Source organism: Cornus florida, unplaced genomic scaffold (genome assembly GCF_030987335.1).
Source record: "Cornus florida cultivar Cherokee Brave unplaced genomic scaffold, ASM3098733v1 CherokeeBrave_3.0.0_Hap2_Chr03, whole genome shotgun sequence".
Taxonomy (NCBI): Eukaryota; Viridiplantae; Streptophyta; class Magnoliopsida; order Cornales; family Cornaceae; genus Cornus; species Cornus florida.
In genome coordinates, this window is record NW_026775573.1 from 71,026,440 (window position 1) to 71,039,958 (window position 13,519).

The window sequence follows — 13,519 nt, forward strand, 5'->3', positions numbered from 1 at the left end:
GACAGTGTCACAGATCCTTAGGGATAATCAGTTGTATGCTAAGTTCGAGAAATGTGAATTTTGGCTACCGGAAGTGAAGTTCCTTAGACATGTTGTGTTAAGGGGTGGTGTTGCAGTGGATCCAACGAAGATTGAGTCAGTGATGGATTGGGAGCGTCTAAAGACAGTGCTTGAGATTCGGAGTTTTCTTGACCTAGCTAGCTACTACCGGAGATTTGTTCGGGATTTCTTTTGTTTAGTGGCACCTATGACTTGACTTACCTATAAGGGGGTCAAGTTCATATGGAATGAGGCATGTGAGTTTGCTTTTCAGAAGTTGAAGGTCAGGTTGACGTCGGTTCCAGTTTTGATCATTTCTAAATGTGGTTTAGGTTATGTGATCTTTTGTGATGCTTCGCGAGAAGGTTTGGGTTGTGTCTTGATGCAGACAGAGCGGGTGGTTGCTTATGGGTCTCGATAGTTGAAGACTCACGAGTTGAACTATCCTACACATGATTTGGAGTTGGCAGCAGTTATCTTTGCCCTGTAGGGGTGGAGACACTATTTGTACGGGGAAAAGTTTGAATTTTTCTCCGACCACAAGAGTCTCAAGTATCTCTTCTCTCAGAAGGATTTGAACTTGAGACAGTGCAGATGGGTTGAGTTCATGGAGGATTACGACTTTGAATTATAGTATCATTCGGGTAAAGCCAAAGTGGTGGCCGATGCATTGAGTAGGAAGTCGCGGGGACCTCTTGCTAGCATTTCCATTCACAGATGGAAGATGCTAGAAGAGCTTGCAGATCTTGGTTTACAGTGTTATAAGGATGTTTCACTGGCTATTTTGTTTAGCCTTGTGGATCAATCGGCACTTGTTAGTAGAGTTATTGAGGCACAGTTGGAGGATGGGGAGATCAAGGCCATCCATGATCGAATTTTAGGCGGTGAGGATGTAGAGGGTTGGACCTTACCTTCAGACGGTGGTCTTAGGTACAAGGGGATGATGTTTGTTCCTTTGTCTTGTTGTGAAGATGTTCTTCGGGATTTTCACCACTCTCGGCTCGCAGTTCACCCTGGTGGTACAAAGATGTATCATAATCTGCGGCAATAGTTTTGGTGGCAGGGCATAAAATGGGATATTTCACAGTTTGTGGCTCGATGCCTTACTTGTCAGCAAGGGAAGGCAGAGCATCAGAGACCGGCAGGATTATTGCAACCATTACCAGTAGCTGAGTGGAAATGGGGGGCATATCACTATGGATTTCGTAACGGGACTTCCAAGGTCTCAGGTAGGGAATGATGCCGTTTGGGTCATAGTTGACAGGTTGACTAAGACGACACACTTCTTGCCCATGGCGGTGACAGATAGTGCAGAGAGACTAAGTAGACTGTATGTGAGAAAGATTGTCAGGCTTCACAGAGTTCCTATATCCATCGTTTCGGATAGGGATCCACGGTTAATGTCTCACTTTTGGCAGAGTTTTTAGGAGGCTCTTGATACGGGGCTTCATTTTAGCACAGCATTCCATCCTCAGACTGATGGTCAGTCGGAGCGCACCATTCAAATATTGGAGGATATGTTATGGGCTTGCATCTTGGATTTTGGGGGTAGTTGGGAGGACTACTTGCCTTTGGTTGAGTTTGCCTACAACAACAGTTACTAGACCAGTATTGGAATGGCACCTTTTGAGGCGTTGAATGGCAGACCTTGTAGATCTCCAGTTTGTTGGACCGAGGTCAGTGATACTATTGCCTTGGGTTCTGACATTGTCATTGAGACTACAGAGAAAATCAAGTTGATCCGGCAGCAATTGGTTACCGCACAAAGTAGATAGAAGAGTTACACTGACAAGAGGAGACGATCCTTATTTTTTGAGATAGGGGACCATATCTTTCTTAAGATTTCTCCGCGTAAGGGGCTTCTGAGATTTCGACAGACTGACAAGTTATCTCCTAGATTCATTGGACCATTTGAGATTTTGGAGTGCATCGGTGAGGTTGCTTATCGTTTGGCATTGCCGCTAAACTTGGATAGGGTTCACGACATCTTTTATGTCTCTATGTTGAGGAAGTACGAGCCGAACCCATCGCATGTTCTGCGATAGACGGATGTGGGTGGTGATGAGGACGTGACCTATGAGGAAGGTCTAGTTCAAATTCTTAATTCACGAGAGTAGGTCTTGCGGACCAAGACCATTCCATTGGCTAAGGTCTTGTGGAGACACCATGGCATTGAGGAGGCTACCTGGGAGCTTAAACAAGAGGTTCACTCTCGGTACCCCCATTTGTTCTCTCTTTTAGGTATGATTCAATTTTGGGCATGAAATCCCTTTAAGGAGGGTAGGTTGTAATGACCCAGTCATTTCCCTTCTTTCCTTTTTTCGGTAAATTTCTTTTTTTGTCTTTTGCCTATTTCGTCCTTTTGTCGTTTTTCATTTTTTCTTGCATAACCTCACTTTTTATACTCGGATTTGATTCCGGCTTTGCATACACTCATGATATTTAAATTCCATGATATCTACATTTTCACTTTTGTAGAAAAGCACGTTAATTGTTTACTTTCCTTGTAAAGGGCATGAATATATAACTTTTGGTAATTACTTGGTGTGTCGTCGATTCAAATCCAAAGTTTATGCTTATGTGGCCAAGTTTTACATTTATAAATTGCCACTACTACCTTTCACTAAAAATATAGCTAGGGTGAGTAGGGATCATCCCAAGGGATTGAGTGTCGTACTAGGTTGAGGAATCAAAATTAGGGTTAGTAGGTTGAGTGATCAAAATAGTGGTTGGTTGATTGAATTATACTAGATGCAAATTGAGCTAAAGTAAGCAATAATGCAATAGAGAGAATAAAAGAGAGAGAGATCTTGGGGTTTAGAGATCACCACTAAGCATAGCTTTTCTACACCTTTAATGAATGATTAATGAGGGGAAAAACATGTATTGCAACAAAGTGTGTGTGTGTGGTTGTTTCAACAAGCATGGATGACAAATTAAGCATATATTGTTTAAACAACATAGTGGATAGCACAACATATCAAATTAAGCCATTAATCTTTTCTTTAAGCTCACAATCCAAACACATCATAAGGTTAGAGATACATGTTACTTGCTTTTCATAAGTATGGAACATCAACAACAAGCATGGATTGTCCTCCTATTTAACAACTACACTACAACTAAGCTAATGACATGATATTAAGCTAATTAAACTAAGAGAGAGGCACAATCCATCAAGCAATGAGTATGAACCATCAAATAAACCACAAGAACTGTGTCGACCCTAGATTTTTTAACCCAGTGTGTTCTGTGATGACCTGAAACGGATCTAAAATGCTGAAGTAAAGGATAGAATAACAGTCTCCAAAGATACAACACATCTCTAGGACACCAATGTGACCCTCAATGAGGTCACGAAACCCAAAGGAAGTAAATGCGGAAGCGATGTTTCAAAAAATGGATAAGAATGAACCTAGGGGCAAAATGGTCATTCCACACTAAAATGGGTGCCACCGTACATACCATTAAAAGGAAAACAAAAAATTAATAAAGATAGACTCAAGAATCACTTGATTTCATAGTGGTGTGCTCTAAATGGTGGCAATTAAATACATGTGAGTGCATTATATTCATTAGGCACATAGTGATCTCTTAAAGCAAGGGGAGGATTAGCAATTGGAGGTGCAACATGGGCACCTTGGTTGCCTTGAATGATGGGAGGTGGTGGAGTATAGATTGGCCTTGGCATTCCCAATGGAACTTGGCCTTGTTGTTGTGGTAGATGAACAAATGGTTTTGGCATGCCTAATGGAACTTGTATGTTATCATGATGCACATTGGGATGGAGGATACCTTGTTGCTCTATGTGACCGAGGTCCTCCACATGGTCCTCATTGTGTCCTTCCATTGATGCAATGGGTTCACTAGAACTACCTCTTCCCCAAGGGTTTCGAATAATCGATTTAAGATGAAATTTAAAGGGACAAGAGTGGGTCCCAATGATCTACGACCATGCATGCACAATGTAACACAACAAGTAATAAACACTTCACCTTCACAACAAGTCAACAATTAACAAACTTCTTCCACATTCAATGTTCTCATTCTCCCATGCTTTAACAAAATGCAAGAAAAGTAAATTGCCTCCACACGGGCTCAAGATTTATCTAAGAATTAAAAATACTAGCCTCCACGCGGGCCGATGATTTAACTAAGGGATGAGTAAAGAAATGCTCACAAAGGTTCTTTAGCACTTCAGCTCCAAATTTTTAGCTAAGCTTAGCAACTTTTAGATTTTTAGCATTTTTCCTTGTGTGCTTAGCTCCATTCCTTGAAATATCCTTTGCTTGCTTCCTAGCTCAATGCTCCTTGTCAATCAAGAACAAACGCAATAAGTAACAAAAATTGAAAACAAAGTAAAGACACGATAAAAAGAGTACTAATTCCTAATTGATTCCACAAATACGACGTTGCCAATCAATCAATCCCCGGTAACGACGCCAAAAAGCTTAGTGTGTCGTCAATTCAAATCCAAAGTTTATGCTTATGTGGCCAAGTTTTACATTTATAAATTGCCACTACTACCTTTCACTAAAAATATAGCTAGGGTGAGTAGGGATCGTCCCAAGGGATTGAGTGTCGTACTAGGTTGAGGAATCAAAATTAGGGTTAGTAGGTCGAGTGATTAAAATAGTGGTTGGTTGGTTGAATTATACTAGATGCAAATTGAACTAAAGTAAGCAATAATGCAATAGAGAGAATAAAATAGAGAGAGATCTTGGGGTTTAGATATCACCACTAAGCATAGCTTTTCTACACCTTTAATGAATGATTAATGAGGGGAAGAACATGTATTGCAACAAAGTGTGTGTGTGTGGTTGTTTCAACAAGCATGGATGGAAAATTAAGCATATATTGTCTAAACAACATGGTGGATAGCACAACATATCAAATTAAGCCATTAATCTTTTCTTTAAGCTCACAATCCAAACACATCACAATGTTAGAGATACATGTTACTTGCTTTTCGTAAGTATGGAACATCAACAACAAGCATGGATTATCTTCCCATTTAACAACTACACAACAACTAAGCTAATGACATGAAATTAAGCTAATTAAACTAAGGGAGAGACACAATCCATCAAGCAATGAGTATGAACTATCAAATAAACTACAAGAACATGACATTAAGCACTATGTCTTGACAATCTCTAGATCTATAGCATCAACATACATAGACACGCATCAATAACACAAGAAATAGAGACAAACACACGAACATCTATTCTAGCATACATAGACATATGGATAGAATGAAATGATCAATTGGAAGCATTAAACCACATAAATCATTGAATAAATAAGATCTATATATATAAAAGTGTCACGACATTAATCACAATACAAATCCCCTCAAAAATATATAAATCAAGAAGTAAAAAGCATGCTTAGGGTTAACTCTAGCCCCAAGAGGATGTCTAGCCACTCATGGATGATGTCCTCCAACCCTCAAGGGTAAGCTCCATGGAAGAAATCTGCTCCTTGGTTGATGAAGATACTCCAATGGTGTCTCTAGCCTCCTCCTCTTCTTTTCTTCCTCACTAAGAGTTCTCTAAGGTATCATATGATATGATGTGATGCAATATATTCTTATACAAAAAGTAATCCTTATACTTATATAGGTAGGTCAAATGATACCTAAAATGAGCTGGGGTCGTACAGCAAATATTCCCCAATAATTAGATAAAGGACAACTTTTTGTGAGCTAGAAATTTAACTTTTTCGCACTGGAGGAAGTTTGATCGATCGAACCTTAGACTTGGATCGATCGAACATGGCTGAGATCTATCGAATTGAAGCTGGATCGATCTTCAATGGTGGTGCCTTTTTGGATAAAAACAAATCTGAGATATTTTGAAGATATTTTTAGGAAAAGGATAAAAGCGGTTGGTAGGGTGGTACAACTGGAAAAGATCAATCATTTGGATAAGGACAAGAATGTTCAATCGATCGAAGAAAAAAGTTGGATCGATCGAACTTTTGAGATCTTTGAACAGGGACAAACATGGCTCAGATCTATCTTGAAATGCTGAGATCGATGAAAGTTGGATCGATCGAATTTTTCTTGAGATCGATCGAAGTTGCTAAAATTCCACCCTTTGCTTCCTTTTGCTCTACTTTGCTCCTTTCTTTGATTCATCCCAGAATTGCTTCAATTATACTCTTATTTGGCTGAGTTAGCTTATTTTGAGGATAAGTACCTGAAAATAGAAATAACACGAAATCAATACAAAATGGTAAAATAAGATAGGTAAAGGTCCTAGAATACCTAAGCTTAAGAGGTTTAAATACGCACTTTTCAGCACTCGTCATTACTCTAAACTTGAGGGGTTTTGTGTAATTAAATAAAGTAATTATTTTTCATCTTAGGGACTTCTTTGCAATTAAATTTGGAAGATATTTTTAAAAAGGACCTTTTTGCAATTTTTGAAAAATATGACAAGTGTCACATTCCTAAGGTGACACTTGTTGGTTTTGTGGTGGAACCACTTGGGGGCTTAATCTCATAACACATGAAGGGTGGAGATTCACCCATTTGTTGGCCTAGGATTGGAGCACTTGGTTGCATGGATGGTTGACAAGTATAGGCTCAATGTTAAGTCTTAGAAGTTTACATAAGATGGTGACAAGTGTAGGCTTCACAGTTGGTCTTGCAATTGTGTGTATGTGAGAGGTAGTGCAAGAGCACCTAGTGAGTGGAGAATCCCACCATTTAGCTTAGGGATTACACCTTTGTTTCATTTTATCTTTTTCCTCTCAAGAACCCTAACTTGAGCCACCATTGGAGAAAAGCTTGGTTAATAGCTTTCTACTTCATTTTGGCCTCCTTCCACTCACCTTAGACCATTAAGCTTGGAATACATTATCTTCCTCTCGCTCTCCTCTACAAAACCCTACTTTGGTTTGTCATTTTAAGCTTGGTTGCTTTGGATTATAGAGATTCAATTCTCTATTGAGGTAGAGGTGGTTGTATGTTTATCCTCTTTGGGTTTTATATATATTGGAGCTTAATATATATTGATTACATTCCTTTTAAATTCTGGTACTAGTATGTAAATAAAGATTTTATATGCTTGACTTAGGATTTGTGGATTAAAGCATGTATGTGACTATTAAATTGTATATGTAGGTTATTGTCTAATAAATTGCCTAATATTTATGATTCCATTGAGGTTTTATTATGGATATCTTAAGAGTACACTTATGATGTTAAGTAATATAGATTTCATTGAAAGCTTAATATGAAAATCTTGTGTGTGGCACTTATAATTACTTGTAGGTAGATTACTATATTTCATGATTTGCAATTATGGCCTATATTGATAGTAAATTGATATAACATGATGTGTAATATCATTAACTTGCCAATATAGACATATAACCCTAAGACATGTGTTGTGTGGTTTTACCCTACTTGTGCTTGGTAGGTAGTTTCATGCATTGAGATTGCGTAAATGTCATGAACTTGTTGATTTTTGGAAGCTTGTAAGGATATGAGATGTTGATGGCTAGGGTTTGGCTCTAGTACAGAGGATATAAATTCTCCTAAGTCATAGTGCGCACTAGGTAGTACCTTATGGGTCATAATTACCCAAAATAACTTGTATGGTCTTGTGGCCACATATCCTAGTCTTTCCGTTATTTGATTTCGCATTGCTTTCCAAGTTGTAAATCATGGATTTCTCATAGCATGTGATTTGGTAATCTTAGTTTTAAATGCATTAGTGTACTTGTTTAATGTATACTTGGATGCCATGTGTTTATCATTTCAAACATTGGTATAACTTGAGATGACCTCTTAGAGTGCCTTGAAAACATAGACGTTAGATGGAATGCACCCTTGTGATGGTCTATGTTTGGCTCACATTATACTTGAAACTATAGGGTATGTGCATGCACCACATCCTACGAGTAACTTGATTACTCACCCTAGTTGTTTGGGTTGTTTTTCAGGTAAAGAAGCTTTGTTGTGGGATGCACAACAGTCTTAGGGTTGCTAGTTTACTTGGAGCATTTTTGTTATGTTGGGATATGCAATTGTTAGCATATCATGCTCTATTTTTGTTTATTTTGACAAAACATGTATCTAATGTTCAAACTATGTAGTGTACACTTAAGTGCACTTTTTAACTCTCTTTTGATATGTATGTAATGAGGCGAATGGCTAAAGACACATATTTGCCATGTATGCTACTTTATCTTTATAGTTTGTATGTGGAATTTAAAGGATTTCATCCATTGAAGGGTCATATTTTGCATATGACGTCCCATGAGGCCATAGGTCAATGTAGCGCATCTACTTCACCATTTTATGTATGCGTGCATGTTTAAATTTCACGACACTCTTAAAGTCTAACTTTTGAACTATTTATGGATGAATTATGCAAATTTAAGCAAAAATGCATGCATTGAGGTATCATTCAAAGCTTCGTTTTGATTTAGCATGTTTTAGATGATTGCATGAGACTAGGAAGTATTTTGAAACTTGTTTGGATCATTTAGGAAGCCTGCTTATCTTTTTAACCAAGCCAGGCATCTTTCCCATGGATCACAGTAGGTTTTAATAGCTTTTTATGCTGCTGCTAAGCCCATCAGTCGGCTAATGGCAATCATCAGCCGGCTGATGATTGTCTCGCATCATTCTAGTAGCCATTTTTGTGAAAATTGGAGTTTCAGCCGGCTGATGATTGGGTTCGGCCAGCTGATCATTGAGTTTCAGTCGGTTGATGATGGGGTTCAGCCGACTAATCCTCCCTGAAGCTTGGTTTACTTTCAGCATCTCAGACAGATTTCTTGGGTCAACTTCAGTGGCCATAACTCCTTCATTTCTAATCCAAATCAGGTCATTCTTAAGCCTAAACTCAAGATCTTGAAGTCATCTTCCCAATGATACCAATTGTACTCGAAAATTCCAATCGTAGAGAGAGTTATAGTACTTTTAGTAAGATAGGGTCGTGCTGTCCCTTAAACGGGGGATGCCACTTCGTTCTAAATTCATATCTTTTCTGTCCAGACTCCTAATCAGGTGATTCTTGAGTCTAAATTCATTAATTTTTCATTTTCTTTCTAATGGTATACTTGGTAGCATCTATTTCTCTGTGAAATGACCATTTTTCCCCTAGGTCCATTCTTGTTTATTTTTAAGACGTCGTTTCCGCATTCGTTTTCTCTAGGTTTTGTGACTTCTTTGAGGGTCACATTGGTATTCTATGGATGTGTAATATCTCTTAAAACCATTGATTTTGCTTCCTCATTTGAGTTTCATCATTGGATTTACGTTCCGTTCATCTTAAGACGCACTGGCCTAAAAACTAGGGCCATCACAATTCCACATTTAGGTTTAACAAATGAAATTAAGTTAGGGAGCATGCTAGCAAATTGAAAATTCAAAGGGTGCACATCAAACAATTCCAAGAATTTTTCAATTTCAAAGCTTCTACATTTTTCTTTTCCTAAACAATCTCATTCAATTCAATCACAACTTTCCAACAATCCCAATTTCCATGTTAAACAATCATGCTTCAAAAATTGAACTTCAAATAACAATATACAAGTCTACTTTCCATTTTTCATTCATGCTTCACAAAGTTTCCCTCTAAACAATAACATCACAATTTAACCTTTCAAAATTCAATTTCGTGCTTCTAAACACAACAATCCAATTCTTTCCAACAAACTTCCATTTAAGATTTTAAAACCACAACACAAGTGTTAAATCTTTTTCTCAATTTCTAAACTTCACAACACATATGCACATTTTATTAACTCATTTGTACAAATATCATATTACATTCAATATCTTAAAATGGCAAAACTTTCCCAAAAATTGTATACATGCATTTAGTTTCCATTATAGGTCACATAAGTTAAACAAAGATGCATACATGTATATATTATCAAGTCACAGTCCATTTTCAAGGATCATAACAACAAATCTAGTTCATTTAAGTCCCATCCTCTATCAACAGACAAACCAACATCACTGCCCAAACAAATCCAATTCACAAATGCCCATAGTCCTCAACAACAAACAAAAAACAATCCATTCAAATTATGCCCAACCTCCATCATCAACAAATCACAGTCCATTTTAAGTCCCACAATCCATTTCTCAATTTCAGTCCAAGTGTCTTTTTTTTTTTTTTTTTTTTTTTTTTTTTTTTTTTTTTTTTTTCAATTTCCAATTTCAATTTTGTTTTTGGTTTTTCAAATTTTTAATTTTTTCATTTTTCAGTTTTTATTAACCACAAAAGATGCAAATATATACATATATGAAATATAAAATGAGACAAAAATGAAAAACAAAATTAGGAAAACTCACATACCCAAGTGAGAGAGAGAGAAATGGCAAAGAGGTTGGGAGATTTCCAAGAATTTCCGGCTAAACCGTGGCCGGAAGAGGTGACTGGAAGCTCGCCGAAATGTGTTGATCTATCAAGCTTTCTAGCGATTCATGAGGTTGAGCGTTAGGTCAATGACTCCCAAACCAGACGGCTTTAGGGCATTAGGTATTCAAACACCCCTACGGACTTACAAGCTCAAATCAACTAGGCTACAAATCAAGACAACCTCCATCTAATCATTTCCCACTTCTCACCTTTTGGGGAAAAGTCCTCACTTTTTTATTACTTTTGCAACTTTTTCTTCTCTCTTTTTTTTTTTTTTTTTTTTTTTTTTTTTTTTTTTTTTTTTTTTTTCAAGTTATTAACCTAGAGTTCGGGCCCTCCACCTTTCGACGCGAGAAGTTCAGTGCTTGATGACGCTAGAATCCTGGTTACTTAGTGAAAAGGGGTTGTTATCTATCTTTATCAAGAATGAAAGCTTTCAATGCACTACTAGCCCAATTGGGATATAACCAATTCAATAATCAACAAAGCATGTACCCCACAAATGAATGCTAGTGTGCGCTTATGCTAATGTAGATATTAGAGTGAATCTCAAAACAATCACAAAATCAGGATGATGTGGACCACAAGTGCAATCAAGATATCAATCTTTCAAAAAATTTTCTCCTAAATGGCATCTGCAGGGCATACAAGGAGTATTGGACTCTCAAGTCAAGCAATTTTTAAATTTTAAGCAATATAGTTCTCAAAAGATCAAAGTCATAGTTAATCATGGACCAATCATAGAAAATCTCTCAAATACACAAGACATGCTCAAAATTTTGAATTTAAAAACAAACACTACAAAGCACCATTACCCCTAAACTTAAATGGCATAATGTCCTTAATGTGCAAAGAGAACAAAGGAAAAAAATATACTAGTGCAATTAAGGCAACGAATGGCTGGGACTGAAGTATCCAAAGTGGGTGGCATAGCCCCCCCAAACTTGGGATTAACTATGGTCCTGAAATTTGGCACTTGAATAAAACTCATCAGATAACAAAAGGGATAATAACAGTGTACAGTGGTCATGCAAGTGTAAATGGGATAGCAACTGAAAATTAGAGAGAGGCAAAATGATGGTCCTAAAAATTTTGGGCAGTACTCTCTCTTACTGAAGTCATTAGAATCCACCTGATGGAGTTAAACAGATAGTAATAAGAATATGAAAATATGACATCCATACAGAAAACATATATAAATAAAAATAAAGTATAGTACATCCAGTATCAGAGCCGATAAACACGACTGCAAAAATAGTATAACAGTATCAACAACATGATGAGATCACAGGAGGAAAGGGATAGAGAGATTAGGAAGAAGAGGTAGGACGGGCAGGTCGTGCTCCGCGGATGTCTCGGGATAGATCTCGGAATGCGGTCATGACATCCGTACGGAGGGTAGCAATATCAGCTCTAATGGAGATAGCATCCTCTCGGAGAGAGACCGTATCGAGTGGATAGATATGACAGCATCCTCCAAATCCTGGAGTCGCTTTCTAAAGCTGGGTGTTTGTGGTGGAGCCTCAGGTGTGGCTGGATCTGGAGAAGGATGATCCTGAGCCTGCTCCGCATCATGAATGGGTGATCCAACTAGAGAGTGTTGCTTTGCATCCTCGGCAAGCTGCTCTAAATTAATATCCATGTGTACAGCAGCCGGATTGATTCCTAAGTCGTCCGCTACTGGGTCTGCTACTACTGCTGCCTCCTCAGCCTCTAACTCCTCTGCCGCCTCTGCTGCGTCCTCCTGTAGTCTCTTGATAATAGCTCTTATCCCAGCCCTTTTTCAGGAAGTGATAGGATCCTCGCTCAGGGTGCTCTCGAGGATGGAAATGATAGCGTTGGTCTAACAAGATCTGGGTGATGAGGTGGCCAAATAGGAGAGACTTAACCCTTTTGGGCCTCTCCTGCTAATGTGCTTATCATAGAGCTTCCTCATCACGCTCCAGATGAACGCAAGGATAGACAGCAATTGCCCTGTATAGAAAGCGTACAGAGTTGTCAGGTAGTCGCCTCTCCGCTGAATCTTATGGCCAGCCATGAAAACATTGTGAAACAAAACTGAGTTAAAGAACCACAAGTCATCTGGAAAATAGGTGAAGGTGGCAAAGGTCTCGCCATCGGCGTAATAACCTGTGAGAAGAACGGCAATATCTGCATATGAAGGCTTGTATAGCCTGGGATATATCTCCTGTAGCTCGGGAGGGCAGTCATGTGGACAATGGCATGATTTGGATAAGGTGTCCACAGTAATAGAAATCAGATGGCCATCAATGGAGGTCCTCAGCTCCGCTGTATTACACGGGGCAGGCCGAAGGTTCTGGAAGAACATCTGTACAAGCCTCAGGTACACTGGGTATGTGACAGGGGCAAGAATGGCTGTAAGGCCCCTCCGGAGTATATCCTCATAAGCTGATCGGGTAAGTACCGATCTGGAAAAGAAATCTGTATCGAAGATTGACTCATGCGCCACTAGAAGGCGTGAGTATCTGCGTAATGGCTGGTCTAACTCCCGGCCTGGTTGAGCTGGCTGTGGTAGTGAAGATGGTATATGCTCAACCTCAGCATCACCGTGTGAAGGAGATGCGCCAGTATCAGAATGTAATCTGCTGTCAGAATGGGGAAACTGTGTGGGCTCAGCCGGCTCCGCTTGTATGGGGTCCTGAGCATGAGATGGACCGGCCTCATCATCGAAACACGGCCTGCCTCGGCGGTGATAGTGTCCGTGGGCTACAGTCTTGCGCTTAGCCATGGCCTGTACAAATAATTGAAAGCTTACAAGGGAAGTCAGTGCCAAAATAAAGGATTTAAAGTACAAAATAGAATCATATATGTCAAGTAAGATAGACAAAACAGCTAAATGACATTAATCTATGGAAGTGATAGGATGTGAATATGCTAAGCAGTATAAGTGTTAAATGCATCCAATGTGGAAAATCTCAGGCATTGGGCATGAATGAGATAGCATAGACACAAGATAAGATGCATGAAATGTGTATATGAAATCTGTGAAGTTTGATCGATCATAAAAAATTTTAGATCAATCTCTCATGATCAATCTAAGAAATTAAGAAACTAAGTTCGATCGA